We start from the raw sequence: 11319 nt of genomic DNA, 5'->3' as shown, positions 1-11319 counted from the left end.
TGCGCCAGACTACATGGACATGAGATTGGAGAAGGACCAGGCCCAACGCCCCCCATGGAGACTGGATGCAACTCTCCTCACCGATACGGAATTCTGCACAAAGGTGTCCCAAGCCATCAACGTTTATCCAACCTGCAACCAGAACTGGGAGATCTTGGCCTCCACGAGCTGGGAGACACTGAAGGCGGTGATTGGGACAAAATCATAGGATATAGGCCCTTAGGGACAGGAAGGAAAGGGCAGCCAAGCAAGGGCTGGTCGACTCCATACTGGAGGTGGATTGGCGATATTCCACAAACCCAACCGTGGAATGGCTGACGGAAAGAAAAAAGCTGCAGGTGGAATTTGATATCTCTCCACAATAAAGGCAGTGCACCAGCTCCACTCGGCATGTGGGACCTTCTATGGAGACAAGGCCAGCCCCATGCTGGCACGCCAGTTGAGAAAACAGGCAGCTGCAAGATAGGGACAGAAATGGTAGGGTGGTAGCAGCCCCAAATGAGGTTAATGATGCCTTTGTAAATTTCTACCGAGGGCTATACACCTCCGAACCCTGGAGGGGGACTCGGTGATGGAACAATTCCTTGACTGACTAGATATACCGGTGGTGGGGGAGGATCGGAAACAAAGACTGGAAGCACTGCAAGATCTGGGCAAAATCGTGGAATACATTAATTCCATGCAGTCAGGGAAAGGACCGGAAGGGTTCCTGGTAGACTTTTACAAAGAATTTATCGCAGTGCTGGTCCCCCAACTTGCGTGAGATGTTCAACAATGCATTGTCGAAGATGGCCCTGCTGGCCCAGGCCTCGATCTCATTGATCTCCAAATAGACCTGACAGAGTGTGTAGCATACACATCCTTCTCTCTCTTAAACACTGATGCAAAAGTCCCAGCGAAAGCACTGGCGAGACGCCTGGAGATAGAGGAGGATTCTGGATCGAGGTGCTGCACAGGATCAACTGCATCTCCTCCTGTGCTGGACTAAGCCTGATGCAGCTCAAGGTGGTGGCTAGAGTACACCTTACTAAGACATGCATGAGCGAGTTCTTCCCAGAGGTGGAGGATAGATGCAAGCAGTGTCAGAGGGTTCTGGTCAACCACACCCACATGTTCTGGTCTTGCCCTAGACTCATGGAGTTCTGGACGGCCTTTTTTGAGGGCATGTCCAGGGTGGTGGGGTCGAGATGGAGTGGCGCCCATCTGTGGTGGCCTTTGGGGTGTCAGGGCATCTAGAGTCTGGGTAGGGAAGGGGGTGGACACCCTGATCTTCACTTCACTAATCGCCGGCGGAGACATCTGCTAGGTTGGAAGTCGGCAGCATCATCCAGAGGCTCGGAATGGCTCTTGGACCTAGCCATGTTCCTGCAATTGGAAAAAATAAAACTCAATAAGGGGATCTGAGGAGAGATTCCATGACAAATGGAAGAAGTTCACAAAACTCTTTACAGACATGTTTGCAACTAGCATCTAACTGGGATGGGGGGGGGGGAGGGCGGGAGTGAGTAGATGGGAAAGGGTGGGGGGGGGGGTGAAGGATAATAAGGGGGGTAGAAAGGGGAGGCAGGGAACACCGCCTGGATGAAGGTGAGCCCACATATAGTGGAGAAGGAAAGGGGTAGGGAGACCTTTCGCGGGAGAGGACACAAATCTCCCCCACACGTGCCAAACCAGGAAGACGGACCAGTCTAGCCTCTCTGAGAACTCAAGGGGGGAACAGAACTTCCCTCCGCAGCAAAACAAATGTAATTGTAGTTATAAATGATAAACGATGTAAGGAGTCCCGGGAATAATTGTACATACATATGTGAAGTCGTGTGTAACTTGTATCACTAAATATTAAGAGTCCAGATAAGAACACTTCCAAATAACTATAAGATACACACTAATGCAAAGAATGTAGTGAATAGATGGAACTGGGACCATTGTCACAGGCACGGGACAGCTGGTGATACCTGTATGGATGTTGTTACTGTGTTGGTTATTATTGTTGTTTCTGTATTGTTCTGCAAAGTTTGGATATTAAGTGCAAAATGCAATAAAATATTTTTTAAAATGTCAGCCAAAGATCCAGGTGCCCTGGCCAAGGCAGATACCAACCATGGGCTTGCACTTTCTACCTGGATCGCCAGAGGAGGAGTGCATGCAGCTGAATGGTGTTACAGCACCTCGAGTGGCCCCCATCAAGGTAACTGTGCGGGTCAATGGACATCCATTAGACATGGAGCTAGACGGGAGCTACGGTTTCTGTTGTTGGAAAGCAGACTTTCGATAGCATAAAATCGGGGGTGCAGCAGTCGGACCTGTGGGGCACTGAGGCAAGATTAGCAAATTATACCGGCGAAATGTTAGCCATTGCAGGAACCACTATGACCCTGGTAGTTTACGGACAACAGTCAGTGCACAACCGTGATATTTCTGAGCTTCACTGGTCCCTTACGCTTTGTTAGAAAGGATGAGGCCAAACTCAGCCAACTCAAATCCCTTGGGATCTTCAGGCCGGTACATTTTGCCAATCGGGTAGTGCCGATGGTCCCGGTGTTCAAACCTGAAAAGATAGGCAGATTCTGTGGGGACTATAATTTAATGGTCAACAGGATCCCCCAGTTGGATTGGTACCTGATGCCCCGCATCGAGGACCTATATTCAAAATTGACCGGTGGAAACTCATTTACCAAGCTCGATATGAACCATGCGTATTTGCAGTTAGAATTGGATCCTGCCTCCCGTAAATTCATCACCATAAGCATCCATATAGGCCTATACGAGTACACCAGACTACCCTTTGGAGTGTCGATGGCCTGTGCCATATTCCAGAGGATGATGGAAAACATACAGTGAAGGTTACCGCGAGTGGCAAAATATCTGGATGACGTGTTGGTCACAAGGGAAATCGAACAGGAATATTTAGGTAACTTGGACGAGGTGCACCATCATTTCTCGGAGACAGGCGTTCGCCAGTGGAGAAAAAAGTGTGTTTTTCACACGAGGTAAGCAGTGTTCCTGGGTGAGTGAGTGGACTGTCAGGGTTTACACCCAGCCGCAGAAAACATATGGGCTATTCAGCGTGCTCCTACCCCTGAAAACACCATAGAGCTGTTGTCTTTTTTGGGATTGGTGAACGATTATGTCAAGTTCATCCTGGCCTTGTTAGCCCCCCTTCATCTCCTTTTAAAAAGGGACCAGGAATGGGCATGGAGAAAGCAACAGGAATCAGCGTTCACACAAGTAAAGAAAGAATTGACTTCCTCCGGCTCGTTAACACATTATGATCCCACCAAACATTAATTGTCATGTGTGACACGCCCTAGAGGTATTGGTTACCAACAAAGGAACGTTTTTCACAAGTGAAGAGTTCTCGGGATTCCTGAAGGCTAATGGGGTATGGCACATCCATAACGTCCCGAATCACCTGGCTTCAACGGGCTGGAGGAAAGGGTGGTTTTAAACGTGAATGAAAAAAGCAGACTTTGGGGTCGATGGAGACATGACTGGACAGGTTCCTGTTCTGCTGCAGGACCACTTTGCATGACCAGGGTGGCGCTGGCTGAATTGCTTATGGGCTGCAGGCTTCAAACCCGTCTTAGTATGGTTTTCCCAGATATAGGCAGGAAAGTACGGTATAGCCAGGAGCTACAAGGGTGTTGCCCTGTTCGACGAAAACTGCCCAGACTCTTTATACCAGGTGACGCAGTCTATGTTCAAAACTTTGCAGATGCGCCCAGTGGATCTCCGAGACAATTGGCTTGCAGACAGGACGCAAGTTCAGACATAAGGTCACTTCATGAGAAAGCACTTCGATGAGATATCATCCAGACAACCAGTTCTATGCAAAGTTCCTGGGGCCAGGAAAGTTACAGTCAAACCAAATCTGATGCGTAAAGAGTATTACTCCAAGAGGAAAAAGACGCAGAAATGAGAAAGGTCGTAGTTGCGGATTCTGATATGGAAACCCAGAGGTGGGAGATCTCGGCCAGGGAATCAGTACAGCAGTCTCAGACAGTGCATCCATCACGACGTCCTGGTCAGAAGCAGTGTTCACCGTCCAGATATGTGCCGCCAGATCTAGAACCGCGCGTGCAAGGAGCACAGCCAAATGTGAAGAAATGCTGGCACTCTCCTACTCTGCAGTGGCCCAAATAATCTTTGGACTTTGTGGGGAGGGATTTATAAACTGCATGAGATCTACGGGGTTGGAGTACCGCAGTGAATCTCGTAAAATACAAGCTCCTCTGCTAAGGGGGCAAGCAGCCCTAGATCATTCATGGTTAAGATCTGTATAAAGTCGGCCAGATATGGAACCGACAGAGCACACCCAGCTTTTGAAAATATAACTACTTTGCAATAAACCAAGTTTTCTGTTTGCTAACTTGGTTCGGACTCATTTGTGGCCTACAAAAGTTGGACTTCTCACTCCCCTGACTTACTTACCTGAAAAATTACCCAGGCAATGTTAGACGGAAATATCCTATTCTAACTCCAAGGTAAGTATACAACTGAGCACCTTCTCCCCACAAATCATTCACACTCCCCCCCCCCCCCCCACTCACCACAACCTAACTTGCCCCCACCACCTAACAACCCCTGGACCTGACTTGAATATTCCCCACCACCTGACTAGCTACCCCAACCCTCCGACTCCATCCCTTTGAGCCCCTGACCGGACTCAACTAGCCCCCACCTGACTTCCTCCAATCTCTTGACTCATCCAGACCCAACCTAACTATCCACACCACCGACTCCCCCTCTAACCTCCCTAAGCGCTTCTGGAACTGAGCTGATTAGCGCTTACTACCCTTCTCCCCCTTGACCCACCTGACTAACGCGAGCACCCCTGACTTCCTTTCATCCTCCCGATCTGACCTGACCCGGCCACACTGCCCACCTATTTGGCATTCTACCCCCTCACCCACCTACTCCCTCATCCATATTACCACCTCATCCACTTACCTTCTCTCTTTGGTTTTGATTTGGGACACTGAAACTCTTTACATACCACTAGATGGCAACTAGTGTTTCAAAAAGCGGGCATACCTTCTGCAAGGATTTTCTTTGCTCAGGTTGTCGAGGTTTCCTGTGTTGAGTTTGGAAGGAACCTCCATTGCAAGATGGCGCAGAAAAATCGGAGGAAGATAATGTGGTGATAGGCACATATGCATATTTATATCTAACTGTACATAATTGCACCAATGTATATAACTGTATATAACAATACCAATGTATATAGCTGATGAACAATACAGGTAGTGACGCTTATGACCTTGATGGATCTCTGTGCCTATTCAGAACCCTGGATATCCATTATCCCTTCTCAGTTCCCAAATTACAGAGGTCAAGTCTGTGCTTTTTGGCAAAGTCCACTTGTACTTTATTTGTCAGCTGCGCCAATGGTAAACTTATTTTCAATACAAAATTAAGAAAGATTCCAACTAGCCCTGCAGCAAGCTAGTCAGATTGATTGTCTTTAGCGAATACAGTAGTTGTGTTTTCATTCAATTATAGATTATTATTATTTCTTCAAATCATAATACACAGGATAAAATAACTAAGTGATTGAAACAAAAGAAAGATGGCGATTAGCAAAAGCAAGCAGCAAAGGAACTAGGTTTCAGAAATGTAGATGGGGTGATCCCGGGATGAGTTTTTTCATCCCGGTAAATGATTCTTAAGGAGATTATTAGCTTAAGGTTGAGCCTTCTTTTTACTTCTGATTGGCTTTAACTAATTTATAATTTACTTAATTCGGCCAAAATGTCTGTCCATCAATTTAAGAGATATATGTATTTATATATATTGGTGCAAATTTCCCATTCCATCACTTGCCAATTTTCCAAATTATCCACACCTGCATCTAACATTAATGAGAGAAACACAGTTTTCGTTAGGCATTACCACCATGGACTGGCTGTTACCGTAGAAACAGGACTACTCGTACTGTACAACAATGGTGCCTTTTAGCTAGTTTACGTCACTGACCTTGTAGCCTTAAGCAACTTGCTGATGGGAAATCTAAGAAATTACAGAAATTAAAGTGTATGATCTGGATTAACCCTGAGTGGATTCCCAGCTATTGTTGCACTCACATAATGCTTAATATGATTGTAGTTAATTATTCTTAATGAGTTCTCATTTCACCCTTTTACCTCTATCATCTCCCCTTACTCTCATGGTTATCGCTGACTAGAAAAGTCAATTTCTTTCAGACCTCCTGCCAGTAGGTGGAACCAGATATACATGGCGCCACATATATATATCAGGGGACAGACGAGACAGTGGCACTTGGTAGCAGGATGGACAACAAGACAGTAACTTAGATATAATTGTCTGGACATATGTTTGTTGGTTACCTTCCTACGTGTTAAGAATAAATACTTGCCACAACCATACACTCATGTTCTATGTGCATCTTCATGATCAGGGGAGCCACAGAACACAACAGGTAAGTGGGCAATTTTTTGTCTGATTAGCATTGGAAAGAGCGATTTGGATCTGTATTTTTAGATTGTTCCAGATGGATTATGAGATAAATGGGGATATAAAAGAACAATTGACATCATTGTTCTATTCTAATGAAGGAACTCAACTGATTTGTTAACTCTTTGACCGTTTTCCTTTGGGTAACGTGCATCTTCGCCATGTCATATTTCTATTTTAAATATTCAACATTCACAGCTTTTCTGTTTATTTCTTTTCTACCGCCTACCAATTTATTTAGATCCGTTCTATGATGCTAAGGGGAAAAATAGATGGAAAGCCAACAGAAAAGGATAAAACTCCAATTCGCATTGGTACGAGGCATTTTTGTGACTTGCAAACCTCAAGAGGAGCCAGGGCAACACGAAGAAGGAGTTGATTTTCCCTGTGTTTAAACCTGCGTCTGACCTGAAAGATCTCTTGAAAAGTAAATACACAACCTTTCTCTAGGTTTACATCTAACGCCATTACTTACAAGGAAACATTCTGGTCAAATGTTTTAAGGGTGGAACAGCAGAGGAGTCTTCAATACACTTTGGGTCAAAGGCTCTTAGCTTTGCTGAATGTAACCACTGGACCATTACAAAGCAAAAGCAAACACCAGAATAAAAATATTTCTTTCTAAAGCTTTGATGTCGAGATATAAAATAGGAGAATCTCTGCTTCAGTGCTCCAGGATCATGCCAGGAGAACATATTAGAAAATGAATGGTTGGAAAATCACAGGCCAATTTCCTAATATATGTGATCCAGTAAGTGTTCAGTCTCTGTTACATCCTCCAGCTTGCCAAATTCAGCAGATCGTCTCTTGTCCTGATTATTCCCACCTCCCCTCACTCCAACTTTTGTTGACCGTGTCTTTAATTGCCTCGGGTCCATGTTCTGACACCCACTCCCTGCACCCGGTCTACCATTGTACCTAACTCTCCTCTGTTAAGATCCTTCTTGAAACCCACCCTTTGACAAGGTTTTGGTTACATTTATTTATATATCCAGGTTAAATTTCGGTGTTGATTGGAGAGGGGAAGACTTCCCCCATTTCCCACAGCAACTTTGGTAGAAAATCAGCAGTAACCCTAGGGAAGCAATATAAATCATTTCCCCAGGGATTCTGAAGATCCTGCGTTTATGTTACAGTGGAAGATGGGAGAATCATTAAAGAGATTAGCATCCTTGGAAATGTCGAGAACTGACCAGGCATCTGTAACAAATTGGGGGCTCGAGGACATGATTCATATGTATAATTCCTCATTTGACTTGGGATTATCGAACTTAAAAACAGTGAGTGTGTGTCGATCGATTGCTTTCTTTCCGAGTTTGAAGTATTGAATATGGAGTGACTGGAAATATCCTTACAGTTGCAAAAAATGTCATGGGGTGAAGGAAATCACTTGGGAAGATGAAAAAGGGAATCAAAAGCAAAGCTGTTGGGCTGGATTCTCTGCTGTCGGGATTCTCCGTTATGCCGGCAGCGTACCCGGAGATTTCCCGTAAACTGTTGCGGCGGGACGGAGAATCCCGCCTTTTACGTTTTTGCAGAGAAACGGCAGTTAGCCCTGAGCAAAGGGGCAAAGAAAGCAGAGGTAATACAAGCCATGTCAATATTTAAACTTACCAGAAACACAATGTAACCCATTGGAATTAGCTTGAATCCAAGTAAAAATTAAAGAATTGGAAATGCAGCAAAAACAGAGAAATGGAGAGGAAATGGGCAAAGGAAAAAGAAAGAGAATTTGAACTTTGGAAACTGGCACTGCAAGGAAAGTAACAACTTTAAAGTGTTGGAGGCAAAGGCAGGAACTGAGGAAGTTTTAGGGAAGAAGAAAGACCCCCTAGTCAAAAGTTTAGTAGGGCCATGGTTAAAAAATTGCCCTGCCAAGATTCGATGAGAAGGATATCGAAGCATATTTTATATCCTTTGAGGAAGAAGCTAAACAATTGAATTGGCCAAAGACCATGTGGGTGGTGTTGGTTCAAACAAAGTTGGTAGGTAGAGCGAGTGATGTGTATGCCTCATTATCAGAGCAGGTATCTGGGGATTATGATGTGGTGCAGAAAGCCATATTAACTGCCAATGAACAGTGTCAGAAGCCTACCGACAGGAGATTAGACATCTGAGAAAAGAACCAGGTCAGACCTAAATATAGAATTCGAAAGAATTAAACAAGCTAACTTTGAAAGGTGGACAAGGGCACTAAAAATAAACCAAATGTATGAGGCGCTTTGTAGATATTCATTTGGGAGGAATTTAAAGATTTACTTCCTGCAGTAGTGAGAACTCAGGTGGAAGAGGAGAGAATGAAAACTGCTGGACAGTCTGCCAAAGTGGCTGATGATTTTGAGTTGGTTCATAATGCAAAGTTTAGTGTCCGGCATCAATTTCAATCTGCAAAGGATAGAAACTGGGGACTGTCATAATATACGCCAGTATATCATGGTGCAGACACACACTGATGGACACACAGTGGGACCAATCAACACACACAACACCGCAGCCAATCACCAGTGAGAGCACACACACTATAAAGACAGGGGGCATCAGAGTTCCCACTCATTCGAGTTGCAGCTAGCTAGGAAAACAGAGATCACAGCCTGCAACACAGACATTCACCATGTGCTGAGTGCATCGACTGGTTAGGACAAGGCAAAGGTCTTTAGTTAAAGCTAGTATCGTATTAACCCACAGTCGAGTATTTTTAAACAGTTAATGATTCAATAAAATAGTGTTGCACTATTTCAAGTGTTGGTGACCTGTATGTGATCCAGAACACGCAACACACCATGATACCAGGATGTGGTGGGATATTAGCACTTCTTAGACCTACCTGCAAGTGATCTGCCTTCCGACAGCATTCTGTCATCCTGCAACATGGACAACATCAGCCCGCCGCCGCCGCTCCACATCGCTGGCAACCTCGGGGCAAACTGGAAGATTTTCAAACAGTGCTTCCAGCTCTTCCTCGAAGCCACGGACAGGGAGGGCGCCTCAGGCACCAGAAAGATTGCTCTTCTCCTCTCCACGACCGGAGACCATGCCATCCACATTTCAACTCTCTCACCTTTGCAGATGACGAAGATAAGACGAAGTTCAAGACGGTCCTCCTCAAGTTTGACACTCACTGCAGCGTAGAGGTGAATGAAAATTTCGAACGCTACGTGTTCCAGCAGCGTTTGCAGGGTAAGGATGAACCTTTCCAATCCTTGCTCATGCACCTCCGCATCCTTGTGCAATCTTGCAGCTACGGGCCCATTTCCGACTCCTTGATACGTGACCAGATCGTTTTCAGTGTTCAGTCGGACCCCCTACGTCAGCAGCTCCTCAAAGTAAAGCAACTCACCCTAGCGACTGCCATCGAGACCTGTGTCTTACATGAAAATGCCACAAGTTGGTATTCCCATATACAAGCGGCTGAAATGGGCGCGGCAAGGTCCACACGAGGCGGAACGGGTCCAAGTGACTGTGCACCTCCAGGGCCTCAGCCTGGATGAGGGTGGCCATTTTGCGCGCTTTTCGTGGATTCCCACGCTTGTACGCACCAAATGAGGGGACGGCAGCGTTGAGGAACGTAATGCGCAGGTGCACACCATGCACAACCGCACCGTGCATGCGCAGTGGCGCAATGAACGTGCTGACGTCACGACGTGCGGCTACTGTGGCTCCGCCCACTTAAAGGGGCAATGCCCCGCAAAATCACGACAATGCCTACGATGTGGAAGACATGGCCACTATGCTGCCTTCTGTCGAGCAGCTCAGCCTGCCAATTCATATCGCTTCAGCCAGCTTCACAGGAATGTTCGGGCAATTCAACCCCTGGTCACCGAGTCCGGTGTGGACCTCCCACACAGAAGTTACACCGAGGACCCGAAGGCACCTTTTCGAGTCGGTGTCGTAACGAAAAACAGGCTGTCCCCGAAGCAAAGATAAGATGAAGCCTTTGTGTCAAACCAGCCGTTCTTCCATCGGCCTGCCAGCTATTGGACTACAATGGCATAATCATTCCTGCTACCGGCTCGTGCCAACTTGAAGTGACGCACAAGTCACGGAAAGCCAACCTTCCTTTCGAGATTGTGGCTCCTCAAAGGACTCCCTGCTTGGCGCACAAGCATGCAAGCTGTTGAACCTCGTTCAAAGAGTTCACTCTCTCTCTCCTGATGACACATCTGCCTTCCAGGTCGCTGACTTCAGGGCGCAACTCGATGCCATCATCGACCAGCACCGCGACGTCTTCGAAGGCATGGGAACACTCCCATATACTTACAAGGTCCTACTCAAACAGTACGCCACGCCTGTGGTGCATGTACCTCGCAGAGTCTCAGCACCCCTCAAGGACTGCCTCAAGCAGCAGCTGCAGGACCTGCAAGACCAAGGAGTGATCTCCAGAGTTACAGAACCAACCGACTGGGTCAGTTCCATGGTGTGCGTAAAAAAGCCTTCCGGCGAGCTGAGAATTTGCATTGATCCCAAGGATCTGAATCGCAATATCATGAGGGAGCATTATCCAATTCCCAAGCACGAAGAGATCACATGCGAGATGGCTCGCGCCAAGCTCTTCACGAAACTCGACGCCTCGAAAGGATTCTGGCAAATCCAGCTCGACAAATCCAGCAGGAAACTGTGTACCTTTAACACCCCTTTTGGCAGATATTGTTACAACAGGATGCCGTTTGTGTGGTAACCTGATCACAGGCTGAGACAAGAGGAAGAGAACTTGAGGAGTGCCGATAAGGAGGCTGAGATTCAATTGTCAGAAACTTTAATTAATCAAGACAAAGAGCAGATGGTGGGTGAATTGTCAGGAACCATGCTTGATCAGAGGGTATACAGCACCAGAGCAGGCAGTGGGCG

General features: G+C 46.4%; 1 pseudogene; it reads left to right on the top strand.

Moving 5' to 3' along the window:
• Positions 1 to 2101: 2101 nt before the first annotated feature.
• The window catches only part of LOC140409423 (dnaJ homolog subfamily B member 6-like), a 28836-nt pseudogene continuing 19618 nt past the window's right edge, over positions 2102 to 11319 (top strand).

This window comes from Scyliorhinus torazame, chromosome 3, assembly GCF_047496885.1.
Source record: "Scyliorhinus torazame isolate Kashiwa2021f chromosome 3, sScyTor2.1, whole genome shotgun sequence".
Lineage (NCBI taxonomy): Eukaryota > Metazoa > Chordata > Chondrichthyes > Carcharhiniformes > Scyliorhinidae > Scyliorhinus > Scyliorhinus torazame.
This window is presented reverse-complemented; position numbering and strand designations above follow the sequence as displayed.